Genomic DNA, 15,215 nt, shown 5'->3' on the forward strand with positions numbered 1-15,215 from the left:
ATGGAGTTTAGCCCAGTCCCCGGACTCCTATTGGCCGGGGGGCGGGCTTAGCAGTAAAATGCCTTATGCTGATTCAGCGTTGGGGCTGGCGATCCCCATGGGCAATTCCCGCGGGCGATTACCTCGCCCTGCCCCATCAGTCGCTCCCCTGCACCTTCCCCCCTCTCCCACTTCACTGCAGGGGTTACAGCAAAAGAATAAACAGGGGCAGATGTATTAAGCCTGAGTGAGATGAGGAAGCAATAGAAGTAGATCTATTTGTGAATGTTACTGTTACACAGAAGTATCAGAAAACTGATCTGGGAAAACGGCAAATGTTCATATAAATTCTATTCCCAGCTGCATTTACATTGTGAGCACTTAATGCCGCTAAAACTAATTCGGTGACCTATAAAAAAAATCACTGACGTTTGGATTGTAATGAATATTTGCCTTGAAATAATAAGAATAGTGAGTCTGCCTTTCTGTAAAAGAGTCCTTTAGCTTCAGAGATATGAGAAGCCGCAACATTTATCATTATTAGAGTTTACAGCTGGATGGCAGGGGCATATTTATGTACGAACCACCATTGAGCAGTCCCAGGTGGTGGCGTTCCGAGCCTGTGCGAGCTGTATTTATGTGCGCTGCTGCTAATCTGCGCTCCAAGCATCGTCCTTGTAAATCTCCTCTTGTCGAACAATCTAATTCACTGATTGACACCCATGAGAAACTTCATAAAATTATTGAAATAAAAAGAGAGAGAGAGAGAGAGAGAGAGAGGAAGCTGACGACTCCGCTGCCTCTGCCCAGATTATACACATCTCTGTTCCGCAGTTATCGGAGTGGGATAGTTGTGAGGTTATAATGTAGTAAACTTGCAGGAGGAGGGTATGTGTCAAATAGTAAGTTAAAGTTGTCTGAAGGTGTAATATCCTAGGATATTGCTTTATACTAGATATTTATTTGGAATATTTCAGCCTGAGATACTCCTGTCACCATGGTTACTGTAACAGACGTCAGGTCATCACACTTTGGATTTCCTTTGTAAATATTCTCAGTATATCCATATGAAAAGTAAATGAACCAGTGTATGGTTAATCCTGCCTGTCCTCATTTATAACCATCTCTCAGTCCCATCATGCACAGATGTAGATCTTTCGCCTTGTGCCAGCCCCACCCCCCATTATGTGACATCATGATGACATCACTATGAGGGGGCACAGTCATCTGCACCAAGTAGGAGATTGGTGTCTGGGGAATCCTAAGGTGGTGGCTTCAAACCTCAGGTCAGCTCTGTAGGCTGCAGGACCCTGTTCCAGGTAACCAGCAAGCCAAAGGCTGATGCCAAGGGAGAGCAATGGGGCCTGCTCTGCGCCCCGGGTGGTGGCACCTCTCGCCCACCCCTAGTTACGGCCCTGGTACAAGCAGTAAGTGTTTGGTTCCCTGACTATTCCCTCGCATTAGGGCTCATAAAGCATGGATACTGTATAGTCAAAATCAGAAGGAAAAAATAAATATATTTTAATATAGTTATGGGTACACGTTATAGTCCAGTCAGGACCTGGAATGAGGCAGGAATTCTGTGTATATTCCAAAACCTTACCAGATGTCCATGTGAATATTAGTGTTCATAAATGATTTGTATCATGTCAGGTAAAAGCTTAATAGGTCCCTGTCATAAACATGTGGCCCCTAGTCTTTATTTCACTTCTCTATGATGGGTCTTGTATGGTCACCCCATTATATACTGTAGTAATAAACACCCTGACTTTACCCACAGGTATATTTATACAGATTCAAATACATTGCCACAGCTTTAGATCATTGGGAATTGTAACAATCACTGGCTCAAAAGAATAAGCAACAACAGCCAAGGACTGTTCCATTATACAGCAACGTCAACTTCTATATATTATACACCTTTCCACATACTCCAAACTCTTACACTAAATCCCAAACTCTTTATATTATACAACATTGCCCAAATCCCAAACTCTTTATATTATACAAAAGTCCCCAAATCCCAAACTCTTTATATTATACTACATTGCCCAAATCCCAAACTCTTTATATTATACATAAGTCCCCAAATCCCAAACTCTTTATATTATACAAAAGTCCCCAAATCCCAAACTCTTTATATTATACAACATTCCCCAAATCCCAAACTCTTTATATTATACCACATTCCCCAAATCCCAATCTCTTTATATTATACAACAGTCCCCAAATCCCAAACTCATTATATTATACAACATTTCCCAAATCCCAAACTCTTTGTATTATACAACATTCTCCAAATCCCAAACTCTTTATATTATACAACAGTTCCCAAATCCTAAACTCTTTATATTCTACTACATTTCCAAAATCCCAAACTCCTATAAATTGTAAGCTTGCGAGCAGGGCCTTCCTACCTCTGTGTCTGTCTGTCTGTCTTTGCCCAGTTTTGTTCTATGGCCCTCATTCCGAGTTGTTCGCTCGCAAGGCGATTTTAGCAGTATTGCACACGCTAAGCCGCCGCCTACTGGGAGTGAATCTTAGCTTCTTAAAATTGCGAACGAAAGATTCGCAATATTGCGATTACACATCTCGTAGCAGTTTCAGAGTAGCTTCAGACTTACTCGGCATCTGCGATCAGTTCAGTGCTTATCGTTCCTGGTTTGACGTCACAAACACACCCAGCGTTCGCCCAGACACTCCTCCGTTTCTCCAGCCACTCCCGCGTTTTTTCCGGAAACGGTAGCGTTTTTTCCCACACGCCCATAAAACGGCCTGTTTCCGCCCAGTAACACCCATTTCCTGTCAATCACACTACGATCGCCTGAGCGAAGAAAAAGCCGTGAGTAAAAATCCACACTTCATAGCAAATTTACTTGGCGCAGTCGCAGTGCGGACATTGCGCATGCGCACTAAGCGGAAAAACGCTGCGATGCGAAGAAATTTTCCGAGCGAACGACTCGGAATGACCTCCTATAACTGTTGTTCTAATTGTAAAGCACAACAGAATATGCTGCGCTAAATAAGAAACTGCTAATAAATAAATAAATAATAAATATATATTTTACATCAGTCCCAATTCCCAAACTCTTTATATTATACAACAGTCCCACATCCCAAACTCTTTATATTATACCACAGTCCCAAATCCCAAACTCTTTATATTATAAAACATTCCCCAAATCCCAAACTCTTTATATTTTATACCACAGTCCAAATCCCAAACTCTTTATATTATAAAACATTCCCCAAATCCCAAACTCTTTAAATTATACCACAGTCCCCAAATCCCAAACTCATTATATTATACCACAGTCCCCAAATCCCAAACTCTTTATATTATACAACATTCCCCAAATCCCAAACGCTTTATATTATACAACAGTCCCCAAATCCCAAACTCTTTATATTATACAACATTCCCCAAATCCCAAACTCTTTATATTATACCACAGTCCCCAAATCCCAAACTCATTATATTATACAACATTCCCCAAATCCCAAACTCTTTATATTATACCACAGTCCCCAAATCCCAAACTCTTTATATTAGACAACATTCCCCAAATCCCAAACTCTTTATATTATACAATAGTCCCTAAATCCCAAACTCTTTATATTATACCACAGTCCTCAAATCCCAAACTCTTTATATTATACCACAGTCCCCAAATCCCCAACTCTTTATACAGTATTATACAACATTCCCCAAATCCTAAACTCTTTATATTATACAACATTCCCAAAATCCCAAACTCTTTATATTACACAACATTCCCCAATCCCAAACTCTTTATATTATACATTCCTAAAATCCCAAACTCTTTATATTATACAACATTCCCCAAATACCAAACGCTTTATATTGTACAACAGTCCCCAAATCCCAAACTCTTTATATTATACAACATTCCCCAAATCCCAAACTCTTTATATTATACCACAGTCCCCAAATCCCAAACTCATTATATTATACAACATTCCCCAAATCCCAAACTCTTTATATTATACCACAGTCCCCAAATCCCAAACTCTTTATATTAGACAACATTCCCCAAATCCCAAACTCTTTATATTATACAATAGTCCCTAAATCCCAAACTCTTTATATTACACCACAGTCCTCAAATCCCAAACTCTTTATATTATACCACAGTCCCCAAATCCCCAACTCTTTATACAGTATTATACAACATTCCCCAAATCCTAAACTCTTTACATTATACAACATTCCCAAAATCCCAAACTCTTTATATTACACAACATTCCCCAATCCCAAACTCTTTATATTATACATTCCTAAAATCCCAAACTCTTTATATTATACAACATTCCCCAAATCCCAAACGCTTTATATTATACAACAGTCCCCAAATCCCAAACTCTTTATATTATACAACATTCCCCAAATCCCAAACTCTTTATATTATACCACAGTCTTCAAATCCCAAACTCATTATATTATACAACATTCCCCAAATCCCAAACTGTTTATATTATTCCACAGTCCCCAAATCCCAAACTCTTTATATTATACAACATTCCCCAAATCCCAAACTCTTTATATTATACTACATTCCCAAATCCCAAACGCTTTATATTATACAACAGCAGTGTTGGACTGGGGCATGAAGGCCCCCCCGGGGGAATACAGTTATAGGGGCCCATACTTAAGGGTGTGGTCAGCCTACAAAGGGGGGGTGGCCAGCCTCCACAGAGGCTTGAAATACACAATAGTCTAGTGCAGTGTAATCTAGTGCATATCTACCATGTATAATACAAGTGCACAGTCTGGAACCTGATCCCCAGAGGAAGGAGTGGTCCCTCAGGCAGTGGGGCCTACCGGTGGGTTCCCTGGTACCCCTGTGGGCCAGTCCGACCCTGTACAACAGTCCTCAAATCCCAAACTCATATTATACAACAGTCCCCAAATCCCAAACTCAGTATATTATACAACAGTCCCAAAATGCCAAACTCTTTATACAGTATTATGCAACATTCCCCAAATCCCAAAATCTCTTTATATTACACAACATTCCCCAATCCCAAACTCTTTATATTATACTACATTCCCAAAATCCCAAACTCTTTATATTATACAACATTCCCCAGGCACAGACAAAGCCACAGGACTCCTGGACAGGAACGCTTCACGGCAGGACACAGGATCAGACACTGGAATCGACACTGGAATCTACACAGGAACCGACACTCAAAGCAGCTAGACAGACACTGCTAGACAGGAGCTCAGGAACTGGCAGGGACTAGCTCAGAACTCAAGAACTCTGGAACTCAGGAAATATCACCAGCGTCTGTGAATTGCACTGAGCCAGCATATAACAGAGAGTCTTAATTAATTATGTCATGCAGCTGCCCTGCTGCACAACTGAGAGGTGCAATCAACAGACAGGTGAGGCTGAACACATGGGAACAAGCTGCAATCACACAGACTCACCACTGGCAGCAAACAAGAATCTTCTTAAACCAGAGCAACGGGAAATCCTGGCCTGCAAGACTACTTATAAACATAAAAAAGGAATGAACCATGTGGTTTATAACAGTACCCTCTCTTTAAGGGTGGGCTCCGAACACCCCATAACACCCACGGGGAACAGAAACAGAAGTATAACATAAAATACATAACCAAAAATTCAAAACAGGAATGAGCCACAGCCGTGGCTCATAACATTACCCCCCCCCTTGAGGAGGGGTCAAAGGACCCCAAAATTCAGACTTTCCAAAACAAGGGATACAAAAAAAACCTGACACACTGGTCTAACAGAAACAAGCTGTGACAACAGCTTGTAACGGTGCCCCCCCCCCCCCCTTGACGGTGGCCACTGGACACAAGACAAGGAAAGAAAAAAAATCTTTTTTTTTTGTTTTAACAAGGCAAGAGTCAATAATCATTTCTTTTTCTTCTTCTTATTATTTTTACAAAGTTCTTGAGGTCTTACCAAGGAAATTCCCCAAACATTGTCTGAACTGATGGTACCTCCCAGCAAGGCTGGGTTCAAATCAGAGATTGGTTTCTTAACCTTGGGAGCTGAACTTTCAGGCAAAGTACTACTACTAGAAGAAGAGAGAAAAGCACATCCTGCAGTCAAAACAACGGGCTGAGACTCTTGTGCCGAATTTACAGAATACGGTGAACTCTTAGCAGATAAGACGGGTGACCTAGAGGAACCTGAACCAATTTCTTTGGAACCATATCTCTTAATAACTGCATCACTGAATACCAGGGGATCCTGAAGAATGGGATCTTCAGCTTTCATTAGGCTGGTTGCCCACTCAAAAGGCTCTCCTCTAAAGGAATATATCAGAAAGAGCACAAGGTTCTCTGAAGTGATGCCCAGAAATGGTCTAAACAACAAAATGGTGTAATAATGTTTGTAAAGCGCCAGAAATTGGACTAAGTCCCCATCAAAGATTATAGATGTTGAGATATCAACAGAGTCAGGATCTGCTTCCTTCCCATCTGACTGACTAGAGTGCTTTGCTAGGACCTGGTCACTATTGACCTTACTCGAGGCTAAGACTTTCTGAACCCCACCTGGGGCAGTGACTTTCTGAACCCCACCTGGGGCAGTGACCCTCGGAACCCCACCTGGGGCAGTGGCCCTCGGAACCCCACCTGGGGCAGTGACTTTCTGAACCCCACCCGGGGTAGTGACTTTCTGAACCCCACCCGGGGCAGTGACTTTCTGAACCCCACCCGGGGCAGTGACTTTCTGAACCCCACCCGGGGCAGTGACTTTCTGAACCCCACCCGGGGCAGTGACTTTCTGAACCCCACCCGGGGCAGTGACCTCCGGGAACCCCGCTGGGGCAGCGACCTCCGGGAACCCCGCTGGGGCAGTGGCCTCCGGGAACCCCGCTGGGGCAGTGGCCTCCGGGAACCCCGCTGGGGCAGTGGCCTTCGGGACCCCCGCTGGGGCCAGCACCTCGGATTCTTTTACTGGGACCGGGCCGTCGGCCTCCCTCACTTGGACCGGGCCGTCGGCCTCCCTCTCTGGGACCGAGCCGTCGGCCTCCCTCTCTGGGACCGAGCCGTCGGCCTCCCTCTCCGGGACCGAGCCAGTCGGCCTCCCTTTCTGGGACCGAGCCGTCTGCCTCCCTCTCTGGGACCGAGCCGTCGGCCTCCCTCTCTGAGTCGATAATTATCGAAACTCTCCCGGGACTAAGACTTCCGGGACCTTTGCTGAAGCTATAACCTTCAGAACCTCCACTAACGCTATGCCTCTTGAGTCCTTTCCTGGGGAAGCGACCTCTAGACCCTTCTTTGGGGCTGCGTCTCTCGAGACCCCACTTGGGGATATTACTTCAAAGATCCCTTCTGGGGTTTTGCTTCTCGAGTTCCCTTCTAGAACTATGGTTTTAGACACCTTCTCTGGAGTTGCGCTTTTCAAGTTTCTACCTGGGGTAACAGCTTCTGAGACCCCTTCTGGTATTGACACCTGAGCAATAATATTCGATGTCCCTCTATAACCTAGAGCATCGGGTACCGCTCCAGGACTCTGGGCATCGGGTACCGCTCCAGGACTCTGGGCATCGGGCACCGCTCCAGGACTCTGGGCATCGGGCACCGCTCCAGGACTCTGGGCATCGGGCACCGCTCCAGGACCCTGGGCATCGAGCACCACTCCAGGACCCTGGGCAGGGCACCACTCCAGGACCCTGGGCATCGGGCACCACTCCAGGGGTTTGCAACTCTGCTTCCACAGGAAAATCAAGAGAGGAGAGAAACATTCTCCTTTGGTTCCTGAATCTATAATGGGGCTCCCTAGCCCAAGGACCCCAATTATAGGACAGAGTGCTTTTTAGTGTGGGTTGTGTGACAAGTACCTCTGCCACAGTAGAGACAGGAGTAGGTCTTGTATCCTGACTCAACTTGGCCAGAGGGCAGGACTTGTCGCCACACTTTGGCTTGCGCAACTCACAGGTCTGCAGATAGTGGCCTAAACCCCCACAATATAGGCATAAATCTAAGTTTCTGCGACGCAGACGCTCCTCTTCTGAGAGCCTGGGCCGCAGAAAACTTTCAAACTTTTTCTCTCTAATTAAACCTGAGGATTCACTTGTCACAATACTGTGAACAAGAGTCTCTTTAGAGAATGAACTCTCAAGAACTTCTGGCAAAATAAGCAAGAACGTGATGCTGAAACGAGGTGTGGTGTGGAAATAGCCCCTAGCACCCTACCTCCGTTGTTTCACCCGTGTGGTCCGTTCACGCCTGAGTGACTATGGTTTCTTGGGCCCACGGCAGCCGCGTTTGAAGGGCGGATTAGGTCTGCCCAACTCCGATGCCCCCAGGTCTTAGATTGAGACAAGGCGTGAACCGAGACAGGATAATAACAAGGGGACCTCTAGCTAAAACAAACAGAAGGCTAGAGGCTACTAACAACCCTAAACCTAAATATATGTGCGGCACGCCGCCAAAGGAAAAGAACAACAAAGGAAATGCTGTCCACTCGCCGACACAATACCGTTGTGTACCGGCGGTGACAGCACAAGCAGAACCCTCTGCAAAACACCAGAAACAAATTATAACCAAAGAATACTGCGGCCTGAGCCGACGGACGCGGCAAAGCCGCTACTCACGGAACCGGTACAAATACTGGCAAACGGACAGGAACCCCCAATGTAGCCGACACAGACTCTCAGAACTGGAGGACAGGCAGAATCCCAAACGACAGACCGGTGGACACCAAGAAGCCAGATATTCAACCAGGCACAGACAAAGCCACAGGACTCCTGGACAGGAACGCTTCACGGCAGGACACAGGATCAGACACTGGAATCGACACAGGAACCGACACTCAAAGCAGCTAGACAGACACTGCTAGACAGGAGCTCAGGAACTGGCAGGGACTAGCTCAGAACTCAAGAACTCTGGAACTCAGGAAATATCACCAGCGTCTGTGAATTGCACTGAGCCAGCATATAACAGAGAGTCTTAATTAATTATGTCGTGCAGCTGCCCTGCTGCACAACTGAGAGGTGCAATCAACAGACAGGTGAGGCTGAACACATGGGAACAAGCTGCAATCACACAGACTCACCACTGGCAGCAAACAAGAATCTTCTTAAACCAGAGCAATGGGAAATCCTGGCCAGCAAGACTACTTATAAACATAAAAAAGGAATGAACCACTACCTGTGGTTCATATCATTTATATTATACAACATTCCCAAAATCCCAAACTCTTTATATTACATAACATTCCCCAATCCCAAACTTTTTATATTATACTACATTCCCAAAATCCCAAACTCTTTATATTATACCACAGTCCCCAAATCCCAAACTCTTTATATTACACAACATTCCCCAAATCCCAAACTTTATATTATACAATAGTCCCTAAATCCCCAACTCTTTATACAGTATTATACAACAATCCCCAAATCCTAAACTCTTTATATTATACAACATTCCCAAAATCCCAAACTCTTTATATTACACAACATTCCCCAATCCCAAACTCTTTATATTATACATTCCTAAAATCCCAAACTCTTTATATTATACAACATTCCCCAAATCCCAAACACTTTATATTATACAACAGTCCCCAAATCCTAAACTCTTTATATTATACAACATTCCCAAAATCCCAAACTCTTTATATTACACAACATTCCCCAATCCCAAACTCTTTATATTATACATTCCTAAAATCCCAAACTCTTTATATTATACAACATTCCCCAAATCCCAAACGCTTTATATTATACAACAGTCCCCAAATCCCAAACTCATATTATACAACATTCCCCAAATCCCAAACTCTTTATATTATACCACAGTCCCCAAATCCCAAACTCATTATATTATACAACATTCCCCAAATCCCAAACTCTTTATATTATACCACAGTCCCCAAATCCCAAACTCTTTATATTATACAACATTCCCCAAATCCCAAACTCTTTATATTATACTACATTCCCAAATCCCAAACGCTTTATACTATGGAACAAGGGTAATGCTGCGCTTGTAATAAGCAGCTCTTATAGGTATAGTAGTTATAGGAAAAAGAAAAAAGAGCGCTATGAGTATGTTTGGGGAAAAATAAATATGTTAAAACCAGTGGCACCTGTAAAAAAAAAAAAGTAAAAAAAGAAAAAAGGTGATTAGTATCAATAATGTTTACACTCTTTTGAGTGAGAATTTGGGTAGCAGATGTTACACGGAATTAGATAGGTGGTATGTTGAATCTTACCCCTATCTTTCCCTAACCGGAGTGATGACTGAGCGGCTATTAGACGGAAGCCGCTTCCGTTGTTCCGGCCGATGGCAGGGCTCAGGCGTGCTGTGCTTCTGCTGCGTCCAGCGGGCTGTGGAACGCATGCTTTCAGTCTCTTCCTCCGTCTGCGGGTGATGACGTATCCGTGGTGCGGCCAAGCTCGGCCGTGATTAGCGTTATCCCAATTAAAAGTTCTCCAATGGCTCCAACGCGTTTCATGCGGCAGCAGCGCACTTCTTCAAGGAGTGTGATGAAAATAAGAAATTTATTTTGGTTTTTATTACTGAAAATACCGGAACTTCCGCCCGGAAGTGGTCATAGCATTTAGCGGGAACCACATGTTCTCAAGAAATACTTAAAAATTAATAAAAATACTAATAGGTGCCACAAGTATTGAATGTTCACATGTATTAATGCTTTAAAAAGGGGGAAATTTGTTATTAATAAAAAAGGGGGGTTTATTTGAAAAAGAGAAAAATTTTATTTATTTGTATTTTCCACTACATTAGAAGAAAAGGGTTAAGTTCAATATCTACATTTAGCCCTCTTGGTATTAAAGTTTTTAGCTCAAATATCCATTTTGTCTCTACTTTTTTAAATTCTTCTGACAAATCTCCTCCTCTCCAATTTTTTTCTACTTTTTTGATAACTATAAACTTCATGCCAACTGGATTTCTGTTGTGGACCTCAGAAAAGTGTTTTGACACATTGTGGGTTACTAATCCTCTTTTTATATTATAAATGTGTTCCGCAAATCTAACTTTGGCTGTTCTTTTGGTTTGTCCAACGTATTGTAATTTGCAAGGACACTCTAGAAGGTAGATGACCCCTTCTGTTCCACAACTAAGAAATTGATTAATGTAGTATGTTTTTCCTGTGGCTGTAGACGTGAAATTTGTTTGATTTTTTTGTGGTTTTTTTACTGATGGTGCACGCCTTGCAATTTAGACACTGATGGAATCCTTTCGCCGTAAGGTTTATTCCATTCTTTTCTGTCAGGTGAAGATGACTTTTCACAATCGTTTGTTTCAGTGATTGTGCCCGACGGTATATGATTTTAGGTTTCTCTGGTAGGATCTTCTTAAGAGTTTCATCCAATTGCAAAATGTGCCAATGTTTTCGAATCATATTTTCTATTGGTGTTGTGTTACTGGTGAATTGGGTGATAAATGGTAGCTCAATCTTATTGTCTTGTTTTACCCTATATTTGATGAGTTCTTTTCTATCGATGTCAGTAAGTCTGAGGATGTGGTTTTGTATTTCAAATTCTGAATAGCCTTTTTCTATGAAGTTGTTTTTGAGTCTTTCACTTTGAAGTTTAAAAATGTCATCATCTGTACAATTTCTACGGATTCTTTGCATTTGCCCACCCGGTATGTTTCTGATCCAGTTTCTATGGTGATTACTGCTTGTTGGAATTGTGTTGTTGCCATTTACTTCTTTGAAATGGGTGCGGGTTTTGAGGAGTTGGTTTTCTATATAGATTTCTAAGTCAAGAAATATTACTTGCTGTTTACTCGTTGTGGTTGTGAATTCGAGATTTAATTTATTATTATTGATGTAGTTGATGAATCTCTGTAGATCATCTTCTGGTCCATCCCAGACAAAAATTACATCGTCTATGTATCTGTGCCAGCATACTAGACCCTCTGTGAATGGATTTTTTGTCCAGATTTTATCGTCTTCCCATTTTGAAACGAACAAATTCGCGTAACTAGGGGCCAGTGGTGTACCCATGGCGGTCCCGCATTTTTGGAGATAAAACCTTTCATCGTACCAGAAGTAATTATGAGTTAGTATAAAGTCTATGTTTGCCATAATGAAGTTTACTTGTCGAGTAGGTAGTTCAGTTTGAGTAGAAAGGTGATGTCGAGTATGTTCGCAACCCATTTCATGCGAGATGCAAGTGTACAGAGATTTGACGTCTGCTGTGCCCAATGTGTATGTTGATTTCCAGTTCAGTTTTTCCAAAATTTGCAGTATGTGGATTGTGTCCTTTAAATAACTTTTCTGCTGTTTAACCAAGTTCTGAAGAAAGAAATCTGTGTATTTTGATAAGTTTGAAGTGATTGAATTTATCCCAGAAATAATCGGTCCGCCTGGTGGATGTGTTAAATGTTTGTGAATTTTGGGCAGGAAGTAGAAGGTGGGGATCTTTGGGTTTTGTTTTTTTAGGAAGTCCAGCTCTTTCTTGGTGATTATTCCCATTTGGAATCCTTCCTCAAGGTGTTCATACAGCTCTTTTGTGAACCTCTGGGTAGGATCTTGATCTAGAACGATGTAGGTTTCTACATCCCCCAATAATCGTTCAGCTTCTTCTTCATATTGTTCTTTTTGCATGATCACAATACCTCCGCCTTTATCGGCGGGCTTGATGACTATTGTTCCATCTTTTTTCAGTTCTTTCAAAGCTATGCATTCTTCTTTTGTTAAATTGTGTTTTATTTTCTGTCTTTGTGGAATTTTTTCGATTTCTTCTTCCATCAATTTTTGAAAGGTGTTGATAAATGGGCCTTTACAATGAACTGGATTGAAAACAGATGTTGGTTTGTACTGTGTATGTTGATATTGTCCATCAAGCTGTCCTGTTGTGGTGTCTGAAAATTGGAAAAACTTTTTTATACTTTGTTTTCTGATAAATTTTTGAAGGTCTATGTATAGTTTGAAAGTGTCTATTTTCGAATGTGGAGCAAATTTAAGTCCTTTTTTTAACAATTGTATTTGGGACACAGTTAGTTCTTTTTTACTCAGATTGAATATGGTGGTTTTTGATTCAGTGGGTTTGTTTATCTTCTTGTTTCGTATTCCTCCTCTAGTTCCCCGTTTCTTAGTTCTTTGTATTTTTTTCTTTTGTTCAGTGGTGATGTTGAGTGGTTGGGTGGTTTCTTGATGATGTGGCTGTTCTCTAAAAAAAACTTCAAAGTCTTCATCTGAGGAATCTTCATCTGTGTTGTCACAATGGTTTCTTTTCACTGATTGTTTTCTATTTCCATTTTGTTGTGACGTCCCTTGGTTGGACTCTTTTTCTTGTTTTTTTCTTTGAATCTCTCTGATCAGTGTTGTAAATTGTCCTTTATATTATACAACAGCAGTGTTGGACTGGGGCATGAAGGGCCCCCCGGGGGAATACAGTTATAGGGGCCCATACTTAAGGGTGTGGTCAGCCTACAAAGGGGGTGTGGCCAGCCTCCACAGAGGCTTGTAATACACAATAGTCTAGTGCAGTGTAATCTAGTGCATATCTACCATGTATAATACAAGTGCACAGTCTGGAACCTGATCCCCAGAGGAAGGAGTGGTCCCTCAGGCAATGGGGCCTACCGGTGGTTTCCCTGGTACCCCTGTGGGCCAGTCCGACCCTGTACAACAGTCCCCAAATCCAAAACTCATTATATTATACAACAGTCCCCAAATCCCAAACTCAGTATATTATACAACAGTCCCAAAATGCCAAACTCTTTATACAGTATTATACAACATTCCCCAAATCCTAAACTCTTTATATTATACAACATTCCCAAAATCCCAAACTCTTTATATTACACAACATTCCCCAATCCCAAACTCTTTATATTATACTACATTCCCAAAATCCCAAACTCTTTATATTATACAACATTCCCCAAATCCCAAACGCTTTATATTATACAACAGTCCCCAAATCCCAAACTCTTTATATTACACAACATTCCCCAAATCCCAAACTCATTATATTATACAACATTCCCCAAATCCCAAACTCAGTATATTATACAACAGTCCCAAAATGCCAAACTCTTTATATTATACAACAGTCCCCAAATCCCAAACTCTTTATACAGTATTATACAACATTCCCCAAATCCTAAATCCTAAACTGTTCCCAAAATCCCAAACTCTTTATATTACACAACATTCCCCAATACCAAACTCTTTATATTATACTACATTCCCAAAATCCCAAACTCTTTATATTATACACATTCCCCAAATCCCAAATGCTTTATATTATACCACAGTCCCCAAATCCCAAACTCTTTATATTATACAACATTCCCCAAATCCCAAACTCATTATATTATACCAGTCCCCAAATCCCAAACTCATTATATTATACCACAGTCCCCAAATCCCAAACTCATTATATTATACAACATTCCCCAAATCCCAAACTCTTTATATTATACAACATTCCCCAAATCCCAAACGCTTTATATTATACATCAGTTCCCAAATTCCCAAACTCATTATATTATACAACATTCCCCAAATTTCAAACTCTTTATATTATACAACATTCCCCAAATCCCAAACTCTTTATATTATACCACAGTACACAATAGTCTAGTGCAGTGTAATCTAGTGCATATCTACCATGTATAATACAAGTGCACAGTCTGGAACCTGATCCCCAGAGGAAGTAGTGGGCCCTCAGGCAGTGGGGCCTACCAGTGGTTTACCTGGTACCGCTGTGGGCCAGTTCGACCCTGTACAACAGTCCCCAAATCCCAAACTCATTATATTATACAACAGTCCCCAAATCCCAAACTCAGTATATTATACAACAGTCCCCAAATCCCAAACTCTTTATATTATACAACATTCCCAAAATCCCAACTCTTTATATTATACAACAGTCCCCAAATCCCAAACTCTTTATATTACACAACATTCCCCAATCCCAAACTCATTATATTATACAACAGTCCCCAAATCCCAAACTCTTTATATTACACAACATTCCCCAATCCCAAACTCTTTATATTATACAACAGTCCCCAAATCCCAAACTCATTATATTATACAACAGTCCCCAAATCCCAAACTCTTTATATTATACTACATTCCCCAAACTCTTTATATTATACACCATTACCCAAATCCTAAACTCTTTATATCATACACCATAGCCCATACCCAAATCCCAAACTCTTTACACTATACTACAGTTCCCAAATCCCAAACCCTTTACACTATATTACTTCCCCCAAATTCCAAACTCTTTCT

This window comes from Pseudophryne corroboree, chromosome 11 (assembly GCF_028390025.1).
Source record: "Pseudophryne corroboree isolate aPseCor3 chromosome 11, aPseCor3.hap2, whole genome shotgun sequence".
Taxonomy (NCBI): Eukaryota; Metazoa; Chordata; class Amphibia; order Anura; family Myobatrachidae; genus Pseudophryne; species Pseudophryne corroboree.